The sequence below is a fragment of the Bos grunniens genome, chromosome 27 (genome assembly GCF_055505025.1).
Source record: "Bos grunniens cultivar Pamir isolate PY7600 chromosome 27, Bosgru_T2T1.0, whole genome shotgun sequence".
NCBI lineage: Eukaryota > Metazoa > Chordata > Mammalia > Artiodactyla > Bovidae > Bos > Bos grunniens.
The window spans coordinates 42,409,034-42,435,852 of NC_141191.1; the positions used below are offsets into that span (position 1 = coordinate 42,409,034).

The 26,819-nt window shown below is 40.4% G+C and overlaps 1 protein-coding gene and 1 long non-coding RNA gene across 5 annotated transcripts in view; one reads left to right on the plus strand and one right to left on the minus strand.

Annotated features, from left to right (window-relative positions):
- Positions 1–20,623, minus strand: part of RARB (retinoic acid receptor beta) — a 592,139-nt gene extending 571,516 nt beyond the window's left edge. For 2 of the 4 annotated variants that reach the window (XM_086380787.1, XM_086380778.1), the window contains exon 1: positions 13,997–15,306. The gene's annotated coding sequence lies outside the window, so the exon portion shown is untranslated. Of the gene's footprint in view, positions 1–13,996; positions 15,307–20,571 lie in introns of those variants that run through there. The other 2 variants (XM_086380780.1, XM_086380789.1) reach the window with 2 other exon arrangements.
- On the plus strand, positions 12,297–13,765 carry LOC147343881 (uncharacterized). Its single transcript, XR_015156381.1, has 3 exons — positions 12,297–12,825; positions 13,093–13,134; positions 13,411–13,765. It is a non-coding gene; the product is annotated as an uncharacterized LOC147343881 (long non-coding RNA).
- Positions 20,624–26,819: the final 6,196 nt, after the last annotated feature.

Below are 26,819 nucleotides of genomic sequence, written 5' to 3' on the forward strand. Positions count from 1 at the left end.
GAAAGATTGAAGGCAGGAGAAGGGACACCAGAGGATGAGACGGTTGGATGGCCTCACTGACTCGATGGACATAAGTTTGAGTAGCTCCGGGTGTTGGTGATGGAATGAAGAAGGCTTCATCAATTAGTCAACATCTCCCATTTTGGGGAGTTGAGTTCTGCAGAAGAGCTCAGATATTATTCTGTGTGTCCCCTCGGGGGGGAAGAAGTAGCCCACTCCAAGGCTGCACTACTGTCTCTTGACCCCTCCTCTCCTGCCTCCTCATCCCCTCCCTTGCCTGACTAGTAACTGTTTGAACCTTCCTTTTGGGACTCAAGGAAGGACAGGGAGGCTGAAGTCTATTCTCTACGGACAAGAAACAAGGGACACAGGAAGGCTTCCATGCCTGGGAGCCCCACAGGGTCCTGCTCAGTTTCAAAAGCCCCCAGGATGCCGTGCAGAGGCCGCAGACTAAAACACATCCAACCATTCAGCGAAAGAGGCCTATTTATTTCTCTTAAAGCCTTGGGCTGAGGAGAAGGCTCCTAGTTGAATGCACATCTCGGCACTGACTGTAGTCCTCTCCAGAGACTCCAGAGGCTGGCAGAGGACACCTGGATCTTCACTCTCTGCCTCCCTTCAGAAAGGAACTGGCCTACAGGTCCAGTGCCTTAGCTTTTGCAGCTTCTACTCGTGGGACTCCCTCCTCCCTTATCATCTGGCTCTGGTGCCCTGTGGGGCTTGTGTCTGTGGGTCCTACAAAACTGTAAACAAATGGAGAAAGAATTCCTGACCACCATCCTCTAGGGCGCACTGTAGAGACCTCAGATAGAAAGGCCTGAAAAAAAGGCCTATTTGCTTTTTTAAAAGCAACGTCCTGCTTAAAGCTGTGTCCTGGAGGCACATGTTTCCAATTTAACAAACATCTAGGGGCCGATTTACAATCCTTTTCAGAGATGGGGGATGCCAGCTGGCACCGTCTTCTCGTTTACCCTCTGCTGCATTTACCCAGACTGCTATCGTTTCTGAGAAAGGAGCTCCTGCACATATCTGGTGCCCAAGCTTCTGTGGCTGATGCCCAGAGGACGTATCCCTTGATAGCCTGGCTTTGGTGACCACCGGGCTTGTATTCACAAGTAACAAAGAGATCCAGTTCTTAATTTACTGTGTCCCTAGGCTCAAGCTGCTGATTGACATTCTCTGCTTTGGGACATTGACAGGTGTTGGCGCCTGTCAGTGGCATATCTTCAACTACTAGGAGAGCCAGGAAGAACAAAGAAGGCTGCTTGGACAATCACAAAGTTTTCAAACAAAACGAAGAGTTAAGGCAGGGTTGTATGTAAGTCTTATCTCCTACATGAGACTACTCCTTAAAGACCGGGAGAGGTGGCTGGTTTATCTAATACACAGAAATCAACACAAGAGAGTTAAGAAAAATAATGAGACAGATGAATATGTTCCAAACAAAAGAACAAGATCTCAGAAAAGGACCTTAATAACATGAAGATAAGTGATTTACCTAATAAAGAGTTCAAAACAACAATCATAAAGATTCTCACCAAGGTCAGGAGAACAAGGCATGAACCAAGTGAAAATTTTATCTACCAATATAGAAAATGGAAGAATGCACCAAACAGAAATCACACAACTGGAGAATACAGTAACTGAACTGAAATGTTCAAGAAAGGGGGTCAACAGCAAACCAGATGAGGCGGAAGAAAGGATCGACCAATCAGAGAAGCAAAAAAAAAAAAAAAAAAAAGACCTAACCATATATTGTCTGTAAGAGACTCACTTTAGCTTTAAGGAAACACACAGATTGACAGTAACAGGTTAAAAAAAGATACTCCATACAAACGGAAACCAAAAATAGCTGAGGCAGGAATACTTATATCAGATAAAATATACTTTAAGACAAAGATTGTATTAATAATACAAGACAAAGTAATTAGATTATGGTAATAGGGTCAACCCAACAAGACAACATAACACTTGTAAAAATATTTATGCACTCGATATAGGAACACTTCAACATTCAACAAAGTAAATATTAACAGATCTAAAGGGAAAAATAAATGGTAATACAATAATAGTAAAGAACCTCAGTACCCTACTTTTAATAATGGGTAGATCATATGGAAAAACATAAGGAAACATTAGACTTAAATGACACATTTGGCCAAATGGACTTAACATTTATAGAACGTTCCATCCAAAAGCAATGAATACACATTCTTCTTAAGCATATACAGACTTAAGTCCATATATAGTCTAGGATAGATCATATGTTAGTCCACAAGACAACTCTAAATAAATTTAAGAAGACTGAAATCATATCAAGTGTACTTTCCAAGCACAAAGACATGACACTAGAAATCTACTATTAGAAGAAAACTGGAAAATTCACAGTATGTAGAGATTAAACAACATATTGATAATACTGAACAATCAGTGGGTCACAGAAGAAATAAAAATATTTTAAATATCTTGAGACAAATAAAAGTGGAAATACAACATATCAAAATTTATGAGTTACAGCAAAATCCGTTCAATGAGGGAAACGCATAGTGATAAATGCCTACAATAAGAAACAACTTCATACCTCACGGAACTAGAAGAGAAGAACAAACTCCAAAGTTAGCCCAAAGATGGAAATAACAAATATTAGAACAGAAATAAATGAAATAGAGATTAGGATGACAATGAAAAATGTCAAACTAAGAGCTAGTTTTCTTAAAATATAAGACAAATCTTTAGCTAGACTCAAACCATGCAAAAAATGAGATAGGACTCAAATATAATCAGAAATGTAAGAAATGTTACAACTGATACCGCAGAAATACAAAGGACCATAAGACACTTCAAGGAACAATTATACACCAACAAGGTTTTTCTTGAAAATTCCACCCTCCAGACCTCTGTCTCATGAGGAGCACACAAGGAGAAGAAGGTAACTCCATGTTCGTCAAAGTAGATTGAGAATCTCTTGTTCTTCTACATTCAATTGATTTAAGGAAAGACTGTGTTTGGAGAACACTTTGTTTTATTTATTTATTTATTATTATTTTTTTTTATTTTTAAACTTTACAATATTGTATTAGTTTTGCCAAATATCGAAATGAATCCGCCACAGGTATACATGTGTTCCCCATCCTTTATTTAAAATAAGAAAACAACTTTAAAAGTTTTTATGTTTTGCAAGATTTCCTCAAAATTTTTAATACACACAGGTTCAGCATGACCCTTCAGAATGGGACTACAGAGAAAACTTTTTAAACCTACTTGAGCCGGGAGTCATTTATTCAGCCTGAGATTTATTCTGAAAATCTCAGAAATGAGAAGTTCCATGGAACACACACTTTATGCATTCTAGGACTGAATAAAGCCTGGTGATCACCGGACTGCTCAAGGGGAAAAACGACATGTGGGCAAATTCATGTCTAAAATAGTTAGAGACCTCTAGTAATTGCCATTTTATATATTATATGTGTATATATAAGCATTATACATATAATTGCCATTATATATAAATAGTAAATAAACATGAATATAAATGTATAAGGCATGTGTAGTATATATATATGTAATATATAAAGGATACATAATATTCCCAAATTTACAAAAATAACTGTTTTTGTATATACTACCGAGTGTTGAATTTATGAGCTTGTTAATTTAACTGACTAAACAACAAAAAATTTAACTGAGGTTTAAATCCTTCAATAGACTGTTGCATCCTAACAAAATCCTAAGAAAACAAAGCAAAAAACTATATCTGAATTAAATTTTAAAAACCGAGCTTGATGACCAGATGCTGACTCTGACTCTTCTAGCACCATCTTTCACACATCTAAAGGCACCATCTACTTTGGTTTGTCGGTCTACACACCGAAGTGTCGAGAGGTAATTTATCAATTTGTTGATTGTTCATGGTTATCAGTCAGCAGATGGACCTGAAATTATCGTTTTACAGACCAATTCTTCAATAGGAAGTTTTCATATCCATGCTTTCTCACCCCTGCCAAGTCATTCCAAAACAGTACATGGATATATCAGGGGACCCATAACAAATGTCAAAGTCATTTGCTTTTCCAGTTTTTATTTGAGGACAATTCCATCACTAAATGATCTTCACCCTCTGTTCCCATCCTCTCTATGGATAATAAGAGCGTTCTTAACAATTAGCAGAGTTCCAGTAAAAATATTTTCCCCTAGCTAAACTGTAGTAATGGCCAAGAGAAATCGGGACAAACATTTTTTTACCTGCTTTAATAAGTGCACATCCAAGTACGGACATGCAGGATGCCTGCTCAGGCATGCCCCGGGCTCAGCATCCATCTTCCTGTTCCTTTACCACTTCCAGACTGACAGCTAAATTACTGCACAGAAATCGTTTCTGTGGGCTGTAACCATAATGCTGCCACTGAAACTAGTTTGTTGGCTAAAGGATAAACACAGATTGAAGGACAATTTTCATTAACAGAGAAACATGGCTTATAGGAGAGGAGAGCTGATCTGCATGGGAAAGTAAGCTTTAGCAACTTAGAAGAAAACATGAGAAGACACTCTCTAATTGAGTTGTAATTTTCCTGTCAACTGGCAGGCACTAGCTGAATTCTTGCGAGAAGCCCGCATCGGTAGCTGAGACTGTCTAACATGCTTTCTGTTGCCCGGTGGTTAATAACTGAGGAAATTTTTACCTGTAAATAGAACTGAACTTAATGAAAGAGGAAGTCAAAACTATTTCCAAATGAAACGGACATAGTATTTTTAGGAAAATGAACCTTCTTTGCTGAAGCATCATCAAGGATTTAAAACTAGGACTGAGAAATATGGGGGAAAATCAACCCATGTTTAGTGAATTATTTGAAAAATATATATAAGCAATTGCATTCCGTATATATAAGATAGGATTCTGAATTCAATGATTGTAGAGCTTAAATTAAGCAGAGTAAAGACATGCAAATATATAGTAGGTTACAAGTGTCTACTTCATCTCTGTCAGTATACATAATAGGTCTTTAATATATACTGAATAAATTATTGAAGCAATATTTCTTATTTATGAGAAAAGTAGTAAGAACCATAAAAAAGTTCTAGGTATGAGTAGTGGGCTTCAAAGAGTGAGGTTTATTTTGGTTGGAAGAGTCAAAGATCAGTTCAGTTCAGTTCAGTCATTCAGTCGTGTCCAACACTTGGTGACCCCGTGGACTGCAGCATACAAGGCCTTCCTGTCCATCACCAACTCCCAGAGCTTGCTCAAACTCATGTCCATTAAGCCACTGATGCCATCCAACCATCTCATCCTCTGTCATCCCCTTCTCCTCCTGCCTTCAATCTTTCCCAGCATCAAGGTCTTTTCCACTGAGTCAGTTCTTCACATCAGGTGCCAAAGTATTGGAGTTTCAGCTTCACCATCAGTCCTTCCAATGAATATTCAGGACTGAGTTCCTTTAGGATGGACTGGTTGGATCTCCTTGCAGTCCAAGGGACTCTCAAGAGTCTTCTCCAGCACCACAGTTCAAAAGCATCAATTCTTCAGCGTTCAGCTTTCTTTATAGTCCAACTCTCACATCCATACATGACCACAGGAAAAACCATAGCCTTGATTAGACGCACCTTTGTTGGCAAAGTAATATCTCTGCTTCTTAATATGCTGTCTAGGTTGGTCATAGATTTTCTTCCAAGGAGCAAGTATCTTTTAATCTCATGGTTGCAGTCACCATCTGCAGTGACTTTGGAGCCCCCCCAAAATAAAGTCTATCAGTGTTTCCACTGTTTCCCCATCTCTTTGCCATGAAATGATGGGACTGGATGCCAAATCTTAGTTTTGTGAATGTTGAGTTTTAAGCCAGCTTTTTCACTCTCCTCTTTCACTTTCATGAAGAGGCTCTTTAGTTCTTCTTCACTTTCTGCCATAAGGGTGGTGTCATCTGTATATCTGAGGTTATTGATATTTCTCCCATCAATCTTGATTCCAGCTCATGCTTCATCCAGCCCAGCATTTTGCATGATGTACTCTGCATATAAGTTAAATAAGCAGGGTGACAATATACAGTCTTGACGTACTCCTTTTCCTATTTGGAATCAGTCTGTTGTTTTATGTCCAGTTCTAACTGTTGCTTCTTGACCTGCATACAGATTTCTCAGGAGACAGGTCAGGTGGTCTGGTACTCCCATCTCTTTAAGACTTTTCCACAGTTTGCTGTGACCCACACAGTCAGATGCTTTGGTGTTATCAGTAAAGCAGAAGTAAATGTTTTTCTGGAACTCTTTTGTTTTTTCGATGATCCAACAGATGTTGGCAATTTGATCTCTGGTTCCTCTGCCTTTTCTAAATCCAGCTTGAACATCTGGAAGTTCACAGTTCATGTACTGTTGAAGCCCGACTTGGAGAATTTTGAGCATTACTTTGTTAGCATGTGAGATGAGTGCAAATGTGTGATATTTAGAACATTCTTTGGCATTGCCTTTCTTTGGGATTAGAATGAAAACTGACCTTTTCTAGTCCTGTGGCCACTGCTGAGTTTTCCAAATTTGCTGACAGATTGAGTGAAGCACTTTCAGAGCATCAGCTTTTAGGATTTGAAATAGCTCAACTGGAATTCCATCACTTCCACTAGCTTTGTTTGTAGTGAAGCTTCCTAAGGCCCACTTGACTTCACATTCCAGGATGTCTGGCTCTAGGTGAGTGATCACACCATCGTGATTATCTGGGTCATGAAGATCTTTTTTGTACAGTGCTTCCGTGTATTCTTGCCACGTCTTCTTAATATCTTCTGCTTGTGTTAGGTCCATACCATTTCTGTCCTTTATCAAGCCCATCTTTGCATGAAATGTTCCCTTGGTATCTCTAATTTTCTTGAAGAGATCTCTAGTCTTCCCCATTTTATTGTTTTCCTCTATTTCTTTACATTGATCACTGAGGAAGGCTTTCTTATCTCACCTTGCTATTCTTTCGAACTCTGCACTCAAATGGGTATATCTTTCCTTTTCTCCTTTGCCTTTAGCTTCTCTTCTTTTCTCAGCTGTTTGTAAGGCCTCTTCAGAGTCAAAGATGATATTATAGAAATGCAGCATGAAGAGAGAAGTGGAGAATTCCTAGGGTGAATAGGAAATAGCAGTGGTATTCTTAATTGTCAGTGGCTACGGTCCAGGCTGAAATAAACACACTGTTGGAATTGTTGATTTTCAGTATCTTAATGGAAAGCAAATGTTGTGCACAGCTACCTCTGCAACTGCAAACCAAATCAGGTCACATTATGACTCAGTAAATGATCATGGACCAAACTCTTCCTTTTCAAAATGTCAGATAAACCTTCAGAGAGAGGACTGTATTAGCAATATTGCAAATTGAAAATACATATTTTTATCAGATCCCCAGGTTTAGGTCAGAACTGGCATTAGCTAGGACTAATAATTTAATCCTAGACTTGACCCAGTGACTGGCTTATTTCCTGGTACATTGTAGGTATGTAAGATATATTTGTTGAATATATGAATATCAAAAGTCAAGATTTTGTCATGTACTGAGTAATAGATTATTTTATAGAATAGGGTCCCGGTATCATCTCTAGTTTTACTCTCAACTTAAAACTTGAAAATCCACTTCATAAATGATAGGAACATCTAATTCACAATGTAGTTGATGAGGAAAATCACACTTGTTTCCTACTTTTTACTCCATATGTTGAAGTCATGGCTTCTAACTTTCCAAGGTCACTCAGAGGCATCCTTATTTTAGCCAGGCTACTTGTCTGTTTTCAGCATCTGCTATTCCTCTTGGATTTTCACTTGAATTTTCACTCACATTATTTACTGCAAAGTAAATTGCAGCATGGTCTTCCAAAGTATCTTTGTGAAGCACTCACAGCGAGGGGCTCCAATGGTCAGAGGAGGTCACAAAATTCTTTGTACCCTGAGCTTACTCTTGGAGGTTCACTTTGTAAGTAAAAGCACGTAAGCTTCTGAGAAGCATTGTGGTAAAGAAGCCAAATTAACTGTTTAACTCAGTGTTTTTCAAACTGTTACGACCATGGAACCCATTCTGAACGGCTCTCACTCTCTTTCAGAACTAGCTAGTGTTGAGGTGCAACATTGGGACAGGATCCTAAGGTAGATGTTATAAGCTGCTGACTCGCGTGGTCTTTTATCCTGGAGTGATGGCACACACTGAGAAGGGAGAGAGATGTCAGCACACCTGGAAACACTGGGACCACATCCTCTTCGGCATCCACCCCCACCCCTGTTCCGTGGGCATCGCTTCTCTGATTCACTGTGGCACTGGCATCCCATCTTCCTCCCAGACCATTTCAGGCATGTACATTACTTGTCTGGTTCTTGTAGCTATTTGACTTCGGAATTCTTGCCCTGGGATATCTTAATCATTCAGTTATTCCTAGGACTCTTAGAGGAGAAAGGAATGTTTGTATTCAAATACAAAAAAAGAGAGAGAGAGAGAAGTTATTATAAGATGATCCCCCTTTAAGCTACTAGCAATAATTTCTACATCTGCTGAACTTCAAGGAAATGATTAGAAGAATCCTGTGTCAGCGTCTTGGCCTCCTAATGGCAGTTGCCACAGTTTTTTGCATCTGTAAATCTATGATCCCCAAAGTAATATGGGAATCCTGAGAGGTTACAAAACATCACCATGAAGTGTTTCACCTGTGCTATCCAGAAATGGATCTGTATTTCTGGAGGGAATCAATCCTTATTTCATTTCAGGTCTTTTTAGGCTCATACTCCAATGACTGGCTGCTCTGCTGGTCACATTTCTGGACTGAACTTTCACATTTACCAACAAATAGCCCTGGATCTCATCTTCCCTGGCGGCTCAGATGGTGAAGAATCTGCCTGCAATGCAGCAGACCCAGGTTTGATCCCTGGGTCAGGAAGATCCCCTGGAGAAGGAAATGGTAACCTACTCCAGTATTCTTTCCTGGAGAATCCCATGAACAGAGGAGCCTGGTGGGCTACAGTCCATGGGGTCACGAAGAGTCAGACATGCCTGAGCGATTACGCGCACACGTGCACACACACACATACACACACGCACAGCACTGGGTCCAGACAGCAAGCAGATCACTTTCCAAAGGAAGCTCTTGGCTCTCCAGAATGGGCCCTTATTTCCACTTTCCAAAGCATCATCCTTATTCTCTGGTGGTAATATGCTCAACTTCACAGTGTGTAATTAAAAATGTCTTAGTAACTGAAAATAATTTATTTTTTCTAAATTTTAAAAGTTAACATATTTTAGTCTGCAAAATTTTTGAGGCCATGGTGGGGGGATTGGGAAAGATGAGAAAACCCCAAGGGGCATTTGGTGCATAACCATGATACAGCCTTCCAGCGGAGAAAGCCAACACAGAAACAAGACTTTTTCAAGAAGAGAGCATTGGCAGGGCAAAGGCGAGAGCGAGCCTGCTCTGTCTGCCCCACTTGTGTGCTCCAAGTAGCGTGTGCCTCTTGTAGCACGACTGCCTTAAAATCAGGTAGAGTCCAACAGCACTTGAGACATCAAGCTGGGAAGGTGTTTTGTTTTTTTTTTTTTTGCTTCGTTTTTACCAAAATGTCCAACATATACTTTCTTTTCCGTCACCTTATGCCAAAGAGTATATTTCAGTAATGCCTCTCTTTATACTATAAGATCAGGTTTTCTTTCCTAAATACTTTCCAATTTTCAATTTCTGCGTTTTTAATGGTGTCAGATGTCAGCATCTCATAAATCCTTATTGTCATCCTTCTAAGTGAACTGATTGTATCATCAACCAACAGTGTTGTAACCTGGGGGTCTGGACCAGAAGTGAAAGAATTAAGGCTGCAGGGATGGAGTTTCCTGTTTCTGTTTTCTTCCCTAAGCAGAAGCAGTTTGGAGCAGGAACACTGCACATACTGCTCACTCGGGACAGGCAGCTATTTGGCTTACGTTTGCCCGGGTGTGGGGAAAAAGGCACATCGCTGGACTTTCTTTCAACAGATTCTCCAATCACCATATCCAAAGTAGTGGGCAATATATTTTTCATTTTATAGCCTAAATATATTGTTTGTGACTATCAAAAGCCAGGAACACCCTGTTTTCCCTGAGTTCATTCAAGCTCTGGGTTTGAAATGCCTGCTGATTGCTCTGAACCATTCATTCTACACATATTTAAGGAGCCTCTCCTAATAGGCTGACGATTCTTTGGGAGTACTACAGAAATAGCAGTGAAAAGATGAAACTCTGGCCTACCTGGGGCTTATTTTCAATTGGTCATAATTCCTACATATTAGTGGCTCCATTTTGTACCTGTTTGTATGAACAGGATGCAAGACTTGGAGGAAACATGGTGGGCCCAGTCTGGAAAACGTCAAGCCTGCAGCCCAGGGCTAGGGAAAACCTTAAGAGAAATTCATTCTCTTACATTCTGACTGCCAGTGGCCCCCGCGGCTTGCACCTTCCCCAAACTACCTCAACGAGGCAGCGGAGACGAGTTCTAGTATACTAGACCTGCTGAAGTAGGAACAGACTACGGATGGAGCCCCTTGGATCTCCTTCTCCAGCCAAAACAACTCGAGCCCACAGAGGTTAAAAACACAAAACCTTCCTCCCATACCTGTGAGGACTCAATGAACGTCTAGTACTCAGAATTATGCCTGGCAAACATCTTTGTGCTACTATTATTTACCACTCTTCTATCCTCCTGTTCTATAAATGTAAGTCCTACTGGTTTCATTTTTTCATAAATTCCTATTTTAAATACTGATCTTTATTTATGTACTTGGCTGCACCAGGTCTCAGTGGCAGCATGTAGGACCTTCAATCTCCGCTGTTGCACACAGGATCCTTAGTCGCAGCCTGTGACCAAGGATTGAACCCAGATGCCCTGCATTGGGAGCCCAGAGTCCTAGCCACTGGACCACCAGGGAGATACCCTAACATTTTTATGTAATTGCATCTCTATCTAAAAATCGATAATAATGGCATACTGTTGTATTTAGGTACTTTGAAGTACCTGGAGGTTGGGGGCGGGGGGCGTCTTACTCTGATAATCTCATTTAACTCAAACAGCAACTACCGTCTTGATACCAAGGATTTTCAGTTAAGTGTGTATTGAATTGAATTAGAAATGTGTCTTTAAGTCTATTCAGTGAAGACAAACATCTCTTGTAGTCACTGTTAAGGGTTAAATGTGTCCCTGCCCCTCACCCACACAGAAAAGAAGCTATATTGAAGTCTTAATTCCTGAATGTGACCTTATTTGGAAATAGGGTCACGGCAGATGCAATTAGTGAAGGTCACGGTGGAGTAGGATGGGCCCTAATCCAATATGCCTGGAGTCCGGCAAGAAGCCCTGTGAAGACAGAGACTGGGCAGGAGGCCGGATGCCGGTCAAGGCAGAGACTGGACTCGGGGAGCTGCAAGCCAGGAATGGCAAGATTGCCGGCAAAGGACCGGAAGCCAGGGGGAGGCAGGGGAGAGGTCTTCCCTCCAGGTTTCAGCACAGCCCTGCGGACCTCCCGGTTTAGATGTCTGGCCTCCAGAATGGTGAGGTGACATGTTCCCCTTGTTTGTGAAACTTCATTACAGCAGCTCTAGAAAGAAGACTGAAGTCACACCTCTGCCTCCCTGACACGTTCAGATCAGTAACTGGGCGGCATGAGCCTCACCACCACAAAACACACTATGTCTTGTGTAACTCAGTATTCACACGAAGAATGTGTGCGTGTGTACGCGTGTGGGCTCAGTGGCTTGAATAGTGTCTGCCTCTTTGCAAACCTATGGACTGTAGCCCGCCAGGCTCCTCTGTCCATGGGATTCTCCAGGCAAGAATACTGGAGTGGGTTGCCATGCCCTCTCCAGGGGATCTTCCCGACCCACAGATAGAACCCGGGTCTCTGGCCGTGCAGTTGGATTCTTTATCCTCTGAGCTACCAGGGAGGCCACAGGAGACTTGGGGAGAGTTTCGAGGAAGACTTTAGAAGGGAGATTAGCCTAAGAAGTTTCCAGGATTCTCTTGATGCCCTAAGAACTCTATTCAATGTGAAACCATTCCTAGCTTGGATGGAAAGATGCAGCCAATAAATCTGGTACAAAATATACCAGTTAATTCAACAAAACGTCAAACTGTCTGAGAAAGCCCTTAGAAAAGCTTTATTTTCTGAGTCACCAGGGAACTGACCGATAGAAGGAAAGCTCATGAAAATGAGATTTTCTCTAACTTCTGCCTACAGTGAATAAATCAATGGTATTTTCAAGTTCCCTCAATACCAATGAGTTTGTCTCATAAGCAGGTAAGTATTTACAGATTCTTAAAAACACAACTCTCCAGTTTTTTTCTTTTTCTTCCCCTTCCGATTTCAGCCTAATTTCTTCTCTCCTGTCTCTCTACCATTTCTTTCCTTTTTCCCTCACCCTCCTTCTGCTATTCTTCGCTAAGCTATAGGAGGAAAAATTTGTCTTACAACTGCTATCTCCTACCTCTTAGCTTCTGAAAGCTTTGATGAGTGTGGGGGGTCTTCACTTTATTTTTTTAAGATTTAGTCTCCCTGCCCTGAACTGGATTTAGGGTAATTGTGTATCTACTTGAGGGCTGAATGCAATCTCTAGCCTTTTTCATAAAGTTTATGGCCCTGGTGCCCCTTTAAAAGTCTCCTGTGGCTGACTGATGGGCTCATTTCTGATACTAACTATAAAGGATTGGCCATCTTGAAGATCAGCCGCTCCTCCCCGGAGCATCTCAGCGGGGAAGGGCAGCCGCCTTACGGACAAGGCCCGTGTTATGGATGGTGCTTCCAGCCTCGAGCAGGTTCATCCTTCAGCAGTCCAGGCTCTGCCCTGCACCGAGGGACTGCTCCACGGGGCACGTGAGCTCAGCCACGTCCTTTAGCTAACAGGCGTCAGAGGACCGAGACATCATCAGCGGTGGGAGGGATAATGTGACAGCTAACACCCCAATTCCCAACTTGTGTTCATTTTCTCTTGGCGTTGTTAGTCTAAAGAGAGGTCGGCACACCCACAGAGCCTTCATCGTTCAAGAATTCGAGCCTTTTGATTTAATCTAATTTTTCTCAGATTTTACCCATTAAGAACATGTTCTCAGTTTTCATGTCAATCTGCCTTTTCTCCTCAAGCTGTCTTTCAAAAATATCTTCGTGGGACAAACAGTGTGATGAGTGAGTCTCCCCTACTCCTACCACTTGTATGTTCTGGGTCAAAATGGCACTTGAATTCCCAGGGAAGCATAAAAATGGGAGAGGAGATGGCTGGAGGTGGGGAGAGAAGGTGGAAAGGAGAGTGAGTGAGACAGAGAGACAGGGAGGCAGAGAGAAGGAGGCAGGGAGAGGAGAGGGGAGAGAGAGAGCACGGACTGGAGGCTGAGGAAGGCAGGAGAGGAGGGATTTTAGGAGGGTTACCATTTAAGTTTTAACTGAAGATTTAATTCCCTGCAGGAAGGGGAGTTAATTTGCTACGTGTCAAAAACCAAGATATGAAAGATGCCACTCAAGAGTGGTTGGTGACCACCGGGCAGCCTATCAGGTGTGGTGAGCAGCCGAAGGGAGGATCAGAGACCAGTGCACACACACGGGGTGGGGGGGCTCGCACGTTTGGGGAGAAAGGGTGATCCTCCATTCAAATATTCACTGAAGGTTTTACATGGCGGGCATGACACTGAGACTCGGATTATCAGAGCTCAAAGACAAGCTTTGGCTGTGAGATAGCCAACGTGCATAAGGAACCCACACTTTAAGCAATGGAAACACCAGCAGTATAACCAAACCATTACATCCAAACACTGAAAGTGACAAAAGGCATTTAGAGACGCTGCCAGCACCGCAGCACCCACCCCTGCCTGGTTTCCACATCACAAAACAGCAAGAACAGAAAGCCAAGACCAAAAAGTCAGCGTCACCAGTAACCTCCACGCTGCTAAATGCAGGGAGTATCTCTCAGACCTTATTGTAAGCAAATACCACCTGACCCAATGGACTGTTTCCTCCATCTCGGAACGTTCCCTTCTTGGGTTTTACCGCATACCGCATTCTGTGGTTTTCCAACTACTTCTCTGTTTCTTTCACTGTTTTGCAAGGTCATCTCGTCTTGGCAACCGTAAAGTGTGGTGCTTTCTCCAAGGTTTGGTCCTGTGCTTATTCTTCTTGGGACTCTCCTTGGGACTCTTTGAGGCAGCTCTGTCTTCAGCGACCGCCCGTGTACCGAGAACTCTCTGATGAGCCTCCAGGCAGACTTCTCCCTCCGCACCTGCTGTGGGATGCTCTCCCAGGTGCTGAGGGTTAGCTGCACCCTTTTCTGGGCACTTCCTTAGTAAACCTGTGCTTTCCTGTATCTGCCAGTTAGAACCTGTGTGATATTCAGCTGTGTGTCTTCAGTGTTTGGCAAGGTGTTTGGCATGTGGTCAGGGCTCGCGGTTTGTTCAGCTGTGGACTGGAATTCGGGGCAGGGCTTGGGGGCAGAAGGCATGGCATCACTGCACATACTGGGGCGCGGCTGGGTGAGTCTGCCTTGGCAGATGAGCCAAGATAGTTGACTACGAGAACAACTTTTCAGATGATAACGCCTTCATGATTGTAATTATGTAAGCTTATGTAAGAAGACAGAAAGTATACGTGGGATTTAACATGGAAGATTTCTATTTTGTCTGTTACTTTTGTATTATCAGAGTTGTCTACAATGCATATAAACAATTTTATAGTTTTTTTACATTAAATTTTTTCTGACATCTGCTCTATGTATTGATAGGCTGAAAAAGAAAAGCCTGTGTGTGTTAGACACACACACAAATAGTTAGGTAGTGAAATGAAAAAGAGGAATGTGAATTCCTACCAGAAATTCTAGGAGTTGGAATCCCAGGAGTTAGAACTCTTTTTCGTTCAGTAAAAGTATTACCCAAAGTCTTCACTAAGTAGCCCAAATTGCCTTTGTTGCTAAGTGACTTTTAGGGAGAAAAAGGGCAAAGAGAAATTATTTACTCAAATGGCCTGTCACTCCTGATTTTCAAGAATTAAACACAAACAAGTATTTTTAGATAATAAATTTGATAGTAACATATGCTCTCTGGAATTATAACTCAGACTACAGTCTTTACTGATGAGATCTAGACACTGACATCCTAGTCAAGCCATCCAAGCCATCAAAATAAGCAGTCCCTTATGAAAATGAAAATTGAATATTACGTTGGAGAAATTGAAAGCATGTTTTATCAAAGGCAATTTGTCTGTTATCTGACAGCCTTGGAAAACAATGGGAAAATTACATCTCTCACATTAAAATGAAAAGGCAGCAGCCTCTTTCAACGTTACAGTAATAAAGGATCCTTGGGTCATTAAAAAAAAAACAACTGTTTATTCTATATGCAGGCACCATCTGATTTCTTTCTTGTGTTCTCCTGGAAGGTGGGGGGTCAGAAGAGCCTATTTCTGAACTAGTTAATGGATCAGAGAAGAAAGGACTGCCAATTTCTTCCTTTTAAAAAATTATTCCTTTATTGGTTAAAAAAAAGTGATTCTTTTTTTTTTTTTAATCAGGGTAGATTTTATTTATTTATTTTAAACTTTTAATTTTGCACTGGAATATAGCTGATCAATAATGTTGTGATAGTTTCTGGTGAACAATAAAGGGACTCAGTCATACACGTATCCCTTCTCCCCCAAAAAGCCCTCCCATCCCAACTGCCACATAAGAGCTCCCTGTGCTAGACAGTAGGCCCTCATCGGTCATTCATTTCAAATACAGCAGAGCCAGTGGGTCTTGATGCCTCCCTGCCCTGTGTGTTTGGTCCCTATGAGCTGCATTCCTGCAGGGAGCCCGCATCTTAGGTTCTCAGTGAGGGGGTGTGTGTCAGTCGCTCAGTCGTGCCCGACTCTTTGCAACCCCGTGGACTGTAGCCCGCCAGGCTCCTCTGTCCATGGGATTCTCCAGGCAAGAATACTGGAGTGAGTGGCCGTTTCCTCCTCCAGGGAATCCTCCAGACCCAAGGATCAAGCCCACATCTCTTACATTTTCTGCACTGCAGGTGGGTTCTTTACCACTAGCGCGACCTGGGAAGCCCAAACTGAGGCTCCTCCAACTCAGAGACGCTGCCAAGTAGTGCCTGACGAACATTCATTTGAGGGACTTTCAGTCTCTGCCCACTGTTCCAAGGACAGCAGCCTTGAGCTCCGTTCATGGTTCGGGCGGAACAATCATGCTCATGTCTTTATCTTGGTTATGCTTTAAGTGATCAGGAGTATAACAGAAACTTTTAACCCAATATGTGCTCATGTAGTAGAAATATTCTATACTGCTTGAGTCAGTTGAATACTACTGACTACTACTTGTAGCCAAGGCCGCTTGCATACTGTGAAGATTTGCTTATTTTAGTGCAGCCGGTTAACATCATTTTCCGAATATTAAAATACATTCAGTTTTCTTTTCAAATGAACCATCTAGAGGAAAAGCATAGTTATTAACCCAATAACTAGTTCTTTAATGTCAATATTTCAGAGAGCTCAAATTTCGCTAAAGCACTCTATGATGTATGACAACCCACTTCAGTATTTTTGCCTGGAAAACCCTGTGTATAGAGGAGCCTGCTGGGCTACAAGTTCATGGGGTTGCAAAGAGTTGGACGCAACTGAGCAACTGAGCAAATGAACAGAGATGAAATTGATGTAAATTGAGTGAATCTTAGATTCCCTGCAAGGGTTTTAGTAACTAAAATAATTCTATAAAGACTTCAAAATAATATAAGCATGACTCTGGAAACTGGAGGAAAAAAAGTAACTCTAAAATGGTGCCTAAAATCAAGTGTTGAGTTCAGTTCAGTCACTCAGTCATGTCCAACTCTTTGTGACCCCATGGACTGCAGCACGCCAGGCCTCCCTGTCCATCACCAACTCCTGGAGTTTATTTAAACTCATGTCCATTGAGTTGGTGATGCCATCCAACCATCTCATCCTCTGTTGCCCCCTTCTCCTCCCACCTTCAGTCTTTCCCAATATCAGGGTCTTTTCAAATGAGTCCAGCTCTTCGCATCAGATGGCCAAAGCACTGGAGTTTCAGCTTCAGCATCACTCCTTCCACTGAATATTCAGGACTGTGTACCTAACCAATTTATGCTTTTCTTACATTCTTCAACTAAATTAACCTTATTGATTGCGACGCTTGACCACTACCTTTAACTCAGAGCTTCAGTGGATGAAACATTTGACTTCTTAGTTCTGGGAAGGCTGATCCATGTGTAATGGTTCTGCAATTCAATTTGTGGACCTTCCTTGGGGAAGAAACATGCAGAGCTCTGACACTCTCTAGCTATGTGGTCTCAGAAACTCAGTTTCCTGAAATACAATTTGGGAAAACAATGCTTTCTTCCAGTACAAGAAATCCTAATATTTAACGGTGTTAGTTCCCTTCTTAAAGGAAAGCCCCCATTTTAGGTTCGCACTGGGTAAAGTTACCTTCTTTGATAGATGCTACATTTTCCACCCTCTTGGAACAACCAGCTCCATGAGTCACAAATATACTCTAAGAACATTTCAGTGAACACTAAAAGCAGGACCCCTTTTTTCGGATAGCCTGCAACTGTATGTGGGAAAAAAAAACTAAAAATAATGCCATTTTTGATTGCTGATGTCATAGACATTGGCAAGAATATTGAAGCTGTACATCAAAAAGATATTTTGGGGATAAGTCAGTGTAAGAATAAAATAGAGCTGTGGAGCTCTCGTGAAATTGAGAGATCTCTTTTGTATCAAAGTATATTTATGAGATAATATTTCAACAGAAATGGAGAAAAAATGGAAATCCATTGCCATTATATTACTATTGTGTTGAAATGGCAATCTTATAATGAAATCTAAAATTCCAGCTCTCATATCCTAAAGTGGATGCCTGCTTGCTTTAATCTTGGTTATCGTTATATTGCTAGAGCAATCATTGAAATTAGCTTTGGCAGTTACAAAAAGGCAAGATAGGTCTCCTCTTCCCTACTCCCTTTTCACAATCCCCACCCTCTAGCTCAAGGGTGCCCTTGACAACAAAAGTTCAAGAACACCCAACTGCAACTGAGCACTTGCTCATTACATTTTTCGCTAACTGGGTCTTGTAAGTCTCAGAGGCGTCACTCACTGCGGTCCCGCTCACCCGGAGCACGCTCTCGAGGCCTCTTAGTTGGGTGGATTGAACAGAGTGGCCACTGCTTCTCTTATCTGGAAACCCTGTGCAAGGCTCCAACCTCGCAAGGGTCTTTGATTCTTTACTTGTAGAACTGTGTCTTCAACTAGGGGAGCTACAGATAGCTTTTAGCTCCAATATTTTACAACTATTATTGTCATTAAGTTTTTTCTTAAAATTTTGTTATATTCAGATTCCACGAGCATGAATTTTGCCTTGTTGGCAAGCAACTTGCTTTCTTTATGCATTATTTTTATTTAAGTCAGCACACTTTTTTGTGTATTTGTTTTTTACCTGAATGTGCTTAAGATGGGCAAGTTGGAATACTCGTACAAGCAATAAATCAGCTTCACTTATCTTAAATAGAAGTGTAAACTCCAAAAATAAAAAGGATGGCAACCCCCTCCTCCCCCCCGCCACCAAACCCAGCGTAACTGAGTCCTGGTCAGACGCTATGGCCTAAGGACAGCTCTGAGTCTCAGGACTAACGTCTTTGCTAAAACGAGTGAGAGAGATGGAATGCCATCACACAGCCATTCTTCCCGAGAGAATCAGACGTTTTAGAGGAGATGCGAAAGAAGAATACAATGATTTCCTCACTGTGGGATTTACTGAGTTAGGTCACTGTTGGGACCACCACTGGGGTAGACCCCACTGCTGGGAAAATGTCTCCGATTATTAAAAGGGTGTGCTACGTTTCAGACTCAGCTGCCCAACTAGGTTGGGAAAATTCTTCAATTGTCAAAATATCTTGACTATACTCACATACTTATTCTTAAAAATGAACATTGTATCAACATGAATGACATAACTAATTTTTCCCTAAATTGTATGCCATAGTTATTATTAGGAACACTTAATCAGTACAAAATCCTCTGTTCTCCAGAATATAAACTGCAACAATAAATTAACAGAATTATTCCAGTTTACTTCTAAATTTGAAAAAAATGAACTACTTCTGAGTTAAGAAAAAGCAACAACAATACTAAACAGAAGAAGAGTTATATTCAATCTTAAAGTATTCAACTGAATGAAACAATACCAGCAGAGAAAAAAACAAATTTATCAAGTCATAAAAAATACATTAATTCAAAATGAATTAGAAAAAGCAATATAGTTATTTGGAACTGCTATAGAAATTCTGTCTTAAAATAACCAATTCAACTTACCCAATAGGTTCCCTTGAAGATAAATTAAAATATGATTATAATACGAGAAATTTATAGTTAAGTAGCATTACATTAATTCCTTATTTTTCCTAGTACACTCTAATATGTTTTTCTTTCCTATTCTTTGTACATACTTATCTTCCCAATAAAAAATAATGAATAATGAAGGAAATGATGGGCAAATGAAATTTTATTTTCACTATAATTAGATTTCCCCTCTAAAAAATCTTCCATCTCCTTAAATCACTATGAATTAAACTATAGTGTTTCCTTTATTGCAAAATTCCATGCGAAGCATGTTAATCCTTCCTCAGGAAATCTCAGGATCATTCTGGTATAGCCGTGTTTACCCAAACTTCGCCAACAGTCTGAGAACACGGTTTCTAAAGGGATCTACATGGGACAAGTCTTGGACGGGCTGAGACACCAGTAAATTTGGGCAATTTTTCCTTGCCCAAGTGCTTCACCTACATGAGTACAAAAATCCTGCATTAATCCCCTCCCTGGGGGGAAGAGAACTTTCTCATGTACTAACCACTGAGTTACATAAATTCATTTAGTTTTCAAAATAACCCTACAATCTCGGCATTAGTAAACCTGCTTTACTCAAGAGGTCAAGGAGCCCACCTGGCTCGTCCGAAATCACATCTAATGGTGAACACTCAGACTAGTTCCCTCCTCTCTACACGCAGGATATTCATCACGCTTCCTTCTCAACCATCACAGTTTTCTAAAATAACTTTTTTCTTTCTGTAGTGTAGGAGTTACAAAACTATAACCTGTAGCACAAACGTTTCTTGCTTCTTGTCTTTATAAATGAAGTTCTATTGGAACAAAGTCACACACATGTGTTCACGTAATGTCTGTGCCTGCTTTTTCAGCAGAACAGCGAAGCTGGGCAGTTGTGACAGAGGCTTGGGTCTAAAATGCTGAGCATGTGAGCTTTTCCAAAAAAGGTTTGCCAGCCTCTGCTCTACTGCATCTCCATGTTAGCTGAGAGAAAAGAAGACTATCTAGACAAGATATATGTAAATGAACAGTTTGTAGAATAATTTTTATACATAATATAACACTGTTTTTTGAACAAATGTTAACATTTGCTTCTATGTATATATATAAAAATACTTGCGAAGTTCATATGCCAAATGGTGGTTATATTTGAGGCATCAGATTATTATAAGGAAACTTTCATGATGCTTTAAATATCTAAATTACTTCAATACTTAATAATTTACTAATTGCTTAGTTGAATTTATTTCTTCTTTCTTTACTCACCAGGTGTTGGTCCTCAGACAAGTCTCTTCATCTCTGCTGGACTCTGTTTTATCTGTAAAATGAGGAGCTGGGTTAGACAATCTTTCCAATTCCTTTTAATTCTAGCACCCCACCACTGTATGTAGCACAGCCACTCAATTTCTTAGTATCATTTACTTTTAGTAACTACCAACCAGGGAAGGATGTCTACAGGGAGCCTACAAATTAAAATTTCTCCACTTGTCATTTTTATTAGGAATAATCTTCACAGATAACTCACTTTTCTATTGGCTCACTAGAATCTCTTACAGGAGAATAACCAGAGGAATTCTAAGATACCATCATATTTCTATCAGTTCAGTTCAGTTCAGTTCAGTCGTTCAGTCGTGTCTGACTCTTTGCGACCCCATGAATTGCAGCACGCCAGGCCTCCTTGTCCATCACCAACTCCCGGAGTTCACCCAGACTCATGTCCATCGAGTCAGTGATGCCATCCAGCCATCTCATCCTCTGTCGTCCCCTTCTCCTCCTGCCCCCAATCCCTCCCAGCATCAGAGTCTTTTCCAATGAGTCAACTCTTCACATGAGGTGGCCAAAGTACTGGAGTTTCAGCTTCAGCATCATTCCTTCCAAAGAAATCCCAGGGCTGAACTCCTTTAGAATGGACTGGTTGGATCTCCTTGCAGTCCAAGGGACTCTCAAGAGTCTTCTCCAACACCACAGTTCAAAAGCATCAATTCTTTGATGCTCAGCCTTCTTCACAGTCCAACTCTCGCATCCATACATGACCACAGGAAAAACCATAGCCTTGACTAGACGGACCTTTGTTGGCAAAGTAATGTCTCTGCTTTTGAATATGCTATCTAGGTTGGTCATAACTTTCCTTCCAAGGAGTAAGCGTCTTTTAATTTCATGGCTGCAGTCACCATCTGTAGTGATTTTGGAGCCCAAAAAAATAAAGTCTGACACTGTTTCCACTCTTTCCCCATCTATTTCCCATGAAGTGATGGGACCGGATGCCATGATCTTTGTTTTCTGAATGTTGAGCTTTAAGCCAACTTTTTCACTCTCTACTTTCACCTTCATCAAGAGGCTTTTGAGTTCCTCTTCACTTTCTGCCATATGGGTGGTATCATCTGCATATCTGAGGTTACTGATATTTCTCCCGGCAATTTTGATTCCAGCTTGTGCTTCTTCCAGCCCAGTGTTTCTCATGATGTACTCTGCATAGAAGTTAAATAAGCAGGGTGACAATGTACAGCCTTGACGTACTCCTTTTCCTATTTGGAACCAGTCTGTTGTTCCATGTCCAGTTCTAACTGTTGCTTCCTGACCTGCATACACGTTTCTCAAGAGGCAGGTCAGGTGGTCTGGTATTCCCATCTCTTTCAGAATTTTCCACAGTCTATTGTGATCCACACAGTCAAAGGCTTTGGCATAGTCAATAAAGCAGAAATAGATGTTTTTCTGGAACTCTCTTGCTTTTTCCATGATCCAGCGGATGTTGGCAATTTGATCTCTGGTTCCTCTGCCTTTTCTAAATCCAGCTTGAACATCAGGAAGTCCATGGTTCACGTATTGCTGAAGCCTGGCTTGGAGAATTTTGAGCATTACTTTACTAGCATGTGAGATGAGTGCAATTGTGCGGTAGTTTGAGCATTCTTTGGCATTGCCTTTCTTTGGGATTGGAATGAAAACTGACCTTTTCCAGTCCTGTGGCCACTGCTGAGTTTTCCAAATTTGCTGGCATATTGAGTGCAACACTTTCACAGCATCATCTTTCAGGATTTGAAATAGCTCCACTGGAATTCCATCAACTCCACTAGCTTTTTTCGTAGTGATGCTTTCTAAGGCACACTTGACTTCACATTCCAGGATGTCTGGCTCTAGGTGAGTGATCACATCATCGTGATTATCTGGGTCATGAAGATCTTTTTTGTACAGTTCTTCTGTGTATTCTTGCCACCTCTTCTTAATATCTTCTGCTTGTGTTAGGTCCATACCATTTCTGTCCTTTATCAAGCCCATCTTTGCATGAAATATTCCCTTGGTATCTTTAATTTTCTTGAAGCGATCTCTAGTCTTTCCCGTTCTGTTGTTTTCCTCTATTTCTTTGCATTGATTGCTGAGGAAGGCTTTCTTATCTCTTCCTGCTATTCTTTGGAACTCTGCAAATTAATTTTTCATTAGAGACTTTAGCCAACTGTGAATCTGGGGAACAAATGCTCTCTAACCCAATTTCAAGTTTGTTTTCTCTAAATGGGATCTTTTTTGGTTCCCACTCTATGACTTATGTTTGCGTTTGTAACTTCTTAACTTGCTTTTGTAAGAACATGATATGAACTTTGTCCTCAGAAGTTCCCATTTCCTCTAAATTTGATTTTGTTTTTAGTTTTATTTTGAAAACAACATTACAAATCTGAAAATATTATTAAATATATATTCCAATTTTACATCAAATATAAAGTACCGAATACATTCTCATAGTCATTTTGTGACTGTTGAAATGGTGAAAGTTAAAATCAAAGCAAGTACCCAGTAGAAGTGACCTATGGAGACGGTGGACAAGTTCCCACTCGATGGAGGCAGACGTCAGTATGGTCTTCTGGGGGATAGTTTCAATCATTTATCTAAAACTTCAGGAGTTTAACCAGAAACTTCACTTTTAGGGGTGTACCGTAAGCAAATAATGAATAATGAGGAAAAGACAGGCATCCCACTTTTTATAAATTTATAAAAAACTAGAAAACAAATGTAAGTAAGCAGTGACTTGCTTAAACAATGTAATTAAGTACTATGCACCTATTAAAGTTATAACGCAAAAACAATGTAAAAGATCATGGGGAAAGGTTTGCTCTAAAAAGTAGAAAATAGTTGTAAAATAATGCATGTAGTAGGATTCTATTTCTTATAAAAATGCATAAATGTAAAGATTTGTATGTATATCAGAAAGCAACTGGGAGGCTTCCAGTCAAAGTGTCAATGCTGGCTACCACTTGGTGAAAGAATTATAGTAAATTTTTGCATCTTTCATTAAATTTTCAATTTTTCTGCATTGACTACATATTATATTATCACAAGAATTATTTAGGAGCAGCAAATTATAGTTACAAAAATAACTTTAAAGTCTCTAGATTATGCCTACCCATATGATCAGGCTTTTATGGAATCAATCATGTCAGTGATGCAGGAAGCATATCATTTTAACTGAATCTAAGTAAACAGTTTTTATCTAGTGTACAATCAAGTGCTGATTTTTAAAACTTGTATTGAGGAAAATTAAAATGAGCAATAAAGAAATAAGATAAACAGATCATATATCCCGTCATGCCCCTCTCATTCTCTTTCTTAGGAGAAGTAGGTCTTTAATTTCCAAGCTCTTTTTTAAATAAGCTGTAATAAGAGTACTTACTTGCTTTTTATACTTGGTGTTGATGTGCCTACCCGTTCAATCGCAAGCTCCGTGAGATCAGGTGTCATATCTTTTTGCTTCATTTACCACAGATCTCATTAAAGAGTTCAATGAGACTAGGTAAAAGAGCAAGACTACTAAAGCTTTGTAACAAAACCACAAGCTATCAGACTGGGTAGTTGATTCCTGTAACCTATACTGACCCAAGGCTAGCAAAATGTTCCGAGAGCTTAACCTCTTGGAACTTACAGAACCCAATCACATCAAAGTAGAGTGTGCTGTATCAACCTCCAGTATTTACGGAAGCCAAGGCCATCAATCTTGATGATCTAGGGCAAGTTAATTTTCTCTACCTGCGCTGCCCAGTATTTAATTTTATGCCTTTAAAAGATTACATCTGATAAATCATCCATAATCAAAACTTTGAACTCCAAATATAATTAACCAGATGACACTCCAGTACCATTTAGGTGAAGTTAAAGTGCAGGAAATTTACATTGTGAATGTTGCAACCTGATCTGAGTGGAAGTGCAAGATTAGACACTGGTCAGCCACATCCAGAGAGGAGGGTCTACTTCAGGAAACGTGTGTGTGTGTACGTGTATGTGTGTGTGTGTGTGTGAAAGTCACTCAGTCGTGTCCGACTCTTTGCGACCCCATGGACTATAAAGTCCCTGGAATCCTCCAGGGCAGAATACTGGAGTGGGTAGCCTTTCCCTTCTCCAGGGGATCTTCCCAACCCAGGGATTGAATCCAGGTCTCCTGCACTGCAGGCAGATTCTTTACCAGCTGAGCCACGAGGGAAATGTGTGTGTGTGCACGCATGTGTGCACGTGTGTGTGCACGCGTGTGTGCATGCGTGTGCACACACACAATGCAGAACTCTGTCTTTACATCACCCATAAAGACAGGCTTCTAAAGCCAATTAATAATATAAGCTACATGTTTTTCCAACAACTCTATATGAATCATTTTTATCTAAGCAATAATTCAAATTCATTGAGATTCTAAAGGACTTTATCAAACTCTGAATATATTGTTGTTATTAAAAATATTCTATTTCTTTAAAAATAATTGATAGTTGAGCTCTCTTCATCATTTGGACTCATCTTCATCCAGTAAGTCAGAATGAATAAAAGTTGATCATCTTCTTAAAATATAAAAGTAACCACAAATGCAATTTAAAAGCCAAGAAACTGAAACAAAAGAAATTCTTCTCATTTTCTTCTTTGAAGCTGCTCTCAATACCATAGGATCCTTGAATGAGGAAGCATTTCTTTTGCCAAGTCTTCAGAGCAAAAATTAAAATGGAAAGTTACTCGACTATCTGGTAAATTTCAGTCAATAAGGAAAGCCAACCTAGGTTAATTGAGGCTTGATTTTAAGTACCAATTTTTGCTTATGTGTTTTCTAAGAGGTTAGGGATTTAAAATTCAGTCTCTAGAGTAGGCATTTCTGTTTTAAATTAGAGGTGGGGAAAGTAACTAGGGTATCAAAACCCGACTCCCATTCACAAATGTAATTTGAAAAATTTTGGAGATAACTCTGAGTCCCCTAACAATGGAGTATCTTACTTTAAGTCATAATCGGTACACAGGAGTGCATATTGTGAAAGATCCCTTAAATACCTATTCCCCACTGGTTTATAACTGCCAGTGGGGCTGGTTTGCATGTTGAATGCAACAAGCATGGAAGTTTCTGGCAGAAAGTCTTATAAAGCTTAAATGTAGCAGTGGGACCATTCCGACTCAGCCCATAAACTGCAAGGTTAGAAGCTAACATTTCAATGATCCGCCTGATCATCGATGGTGAATCACTGTGGAAACTGCAGAGATGTCCTGGTACTGGGGCTAAACGCTGGGGAGTGCCACCATGAAATACTGCTTTGTGGACGTGTGACAGTGAAGGCTCATATACTTGCTCCACATTCAATCCATTTACATGGAATTTAGCAGGTTACTGCTCATTAAGGAGATGTTCCCCTTAGGATTCTGAGAGTGGGGCACAAGAAGAATTGCACTGACACAGTATCTTATTTTATATTTAAAAACAGTGTATTTTTTTTAGTCACTAAAGAATTCTATCCTGCCAAAATGCTCGTGGTAAAGCCCTGAGCCAAGAGAAGGGATGAATTTATGTTCCCTGAGATGCACACAAGTATTTAAAAAGTCATCAGGTGGTAGACAGATACTAAAAATTTCATTACAATATAACCTGTTACTACAAATAGCATTATTTCTCTCTTTTTTATGGCTGAATAAGCAACACGGATGGATCTACAGACTGTCATAGTGATGTAAGTTTGACAGAGAAGGACAGACATCATATGGTATCACTTATATGTGGAATCAAAAAAGAAATCTGTACAAATGAACTTATTTACAAAACAGAAATAGAATCACAGATGTAGAAAGCAATATTATTGGTACTGGGGGAAAGAGGAGAGGGATAAATTTGGAGATCTGGATTAACATATACACCCTACCATATATAGATAATCGGTAACTAATAAGGACCTACTGTACAGCACAGAGAACTCTCCTCAATACTCTGTAATGGCTTGTATAGGAAAAGAATTTTAAAAAGAGGGGATACGTGTATATGTATAACTGATTCACTTTGCTATACACCCAAAACTAATATAACATTGTAAGTCAACTGTGCTCCAATAAAAATTAAAAAAAACAACAAATAACTTGCTACTAAGAGCATCTATTGTTCTGAGAGTCTCAACTCTTTTAATTTTAAAGTTGTTTATTATTTTAACTGAAGGATAATTGCTTTAAAGAATTGTGTTGGTTTCTACCATCCATCAACATGAATCAGCCATAGGTACACATCTGTCCCCTCATGAACC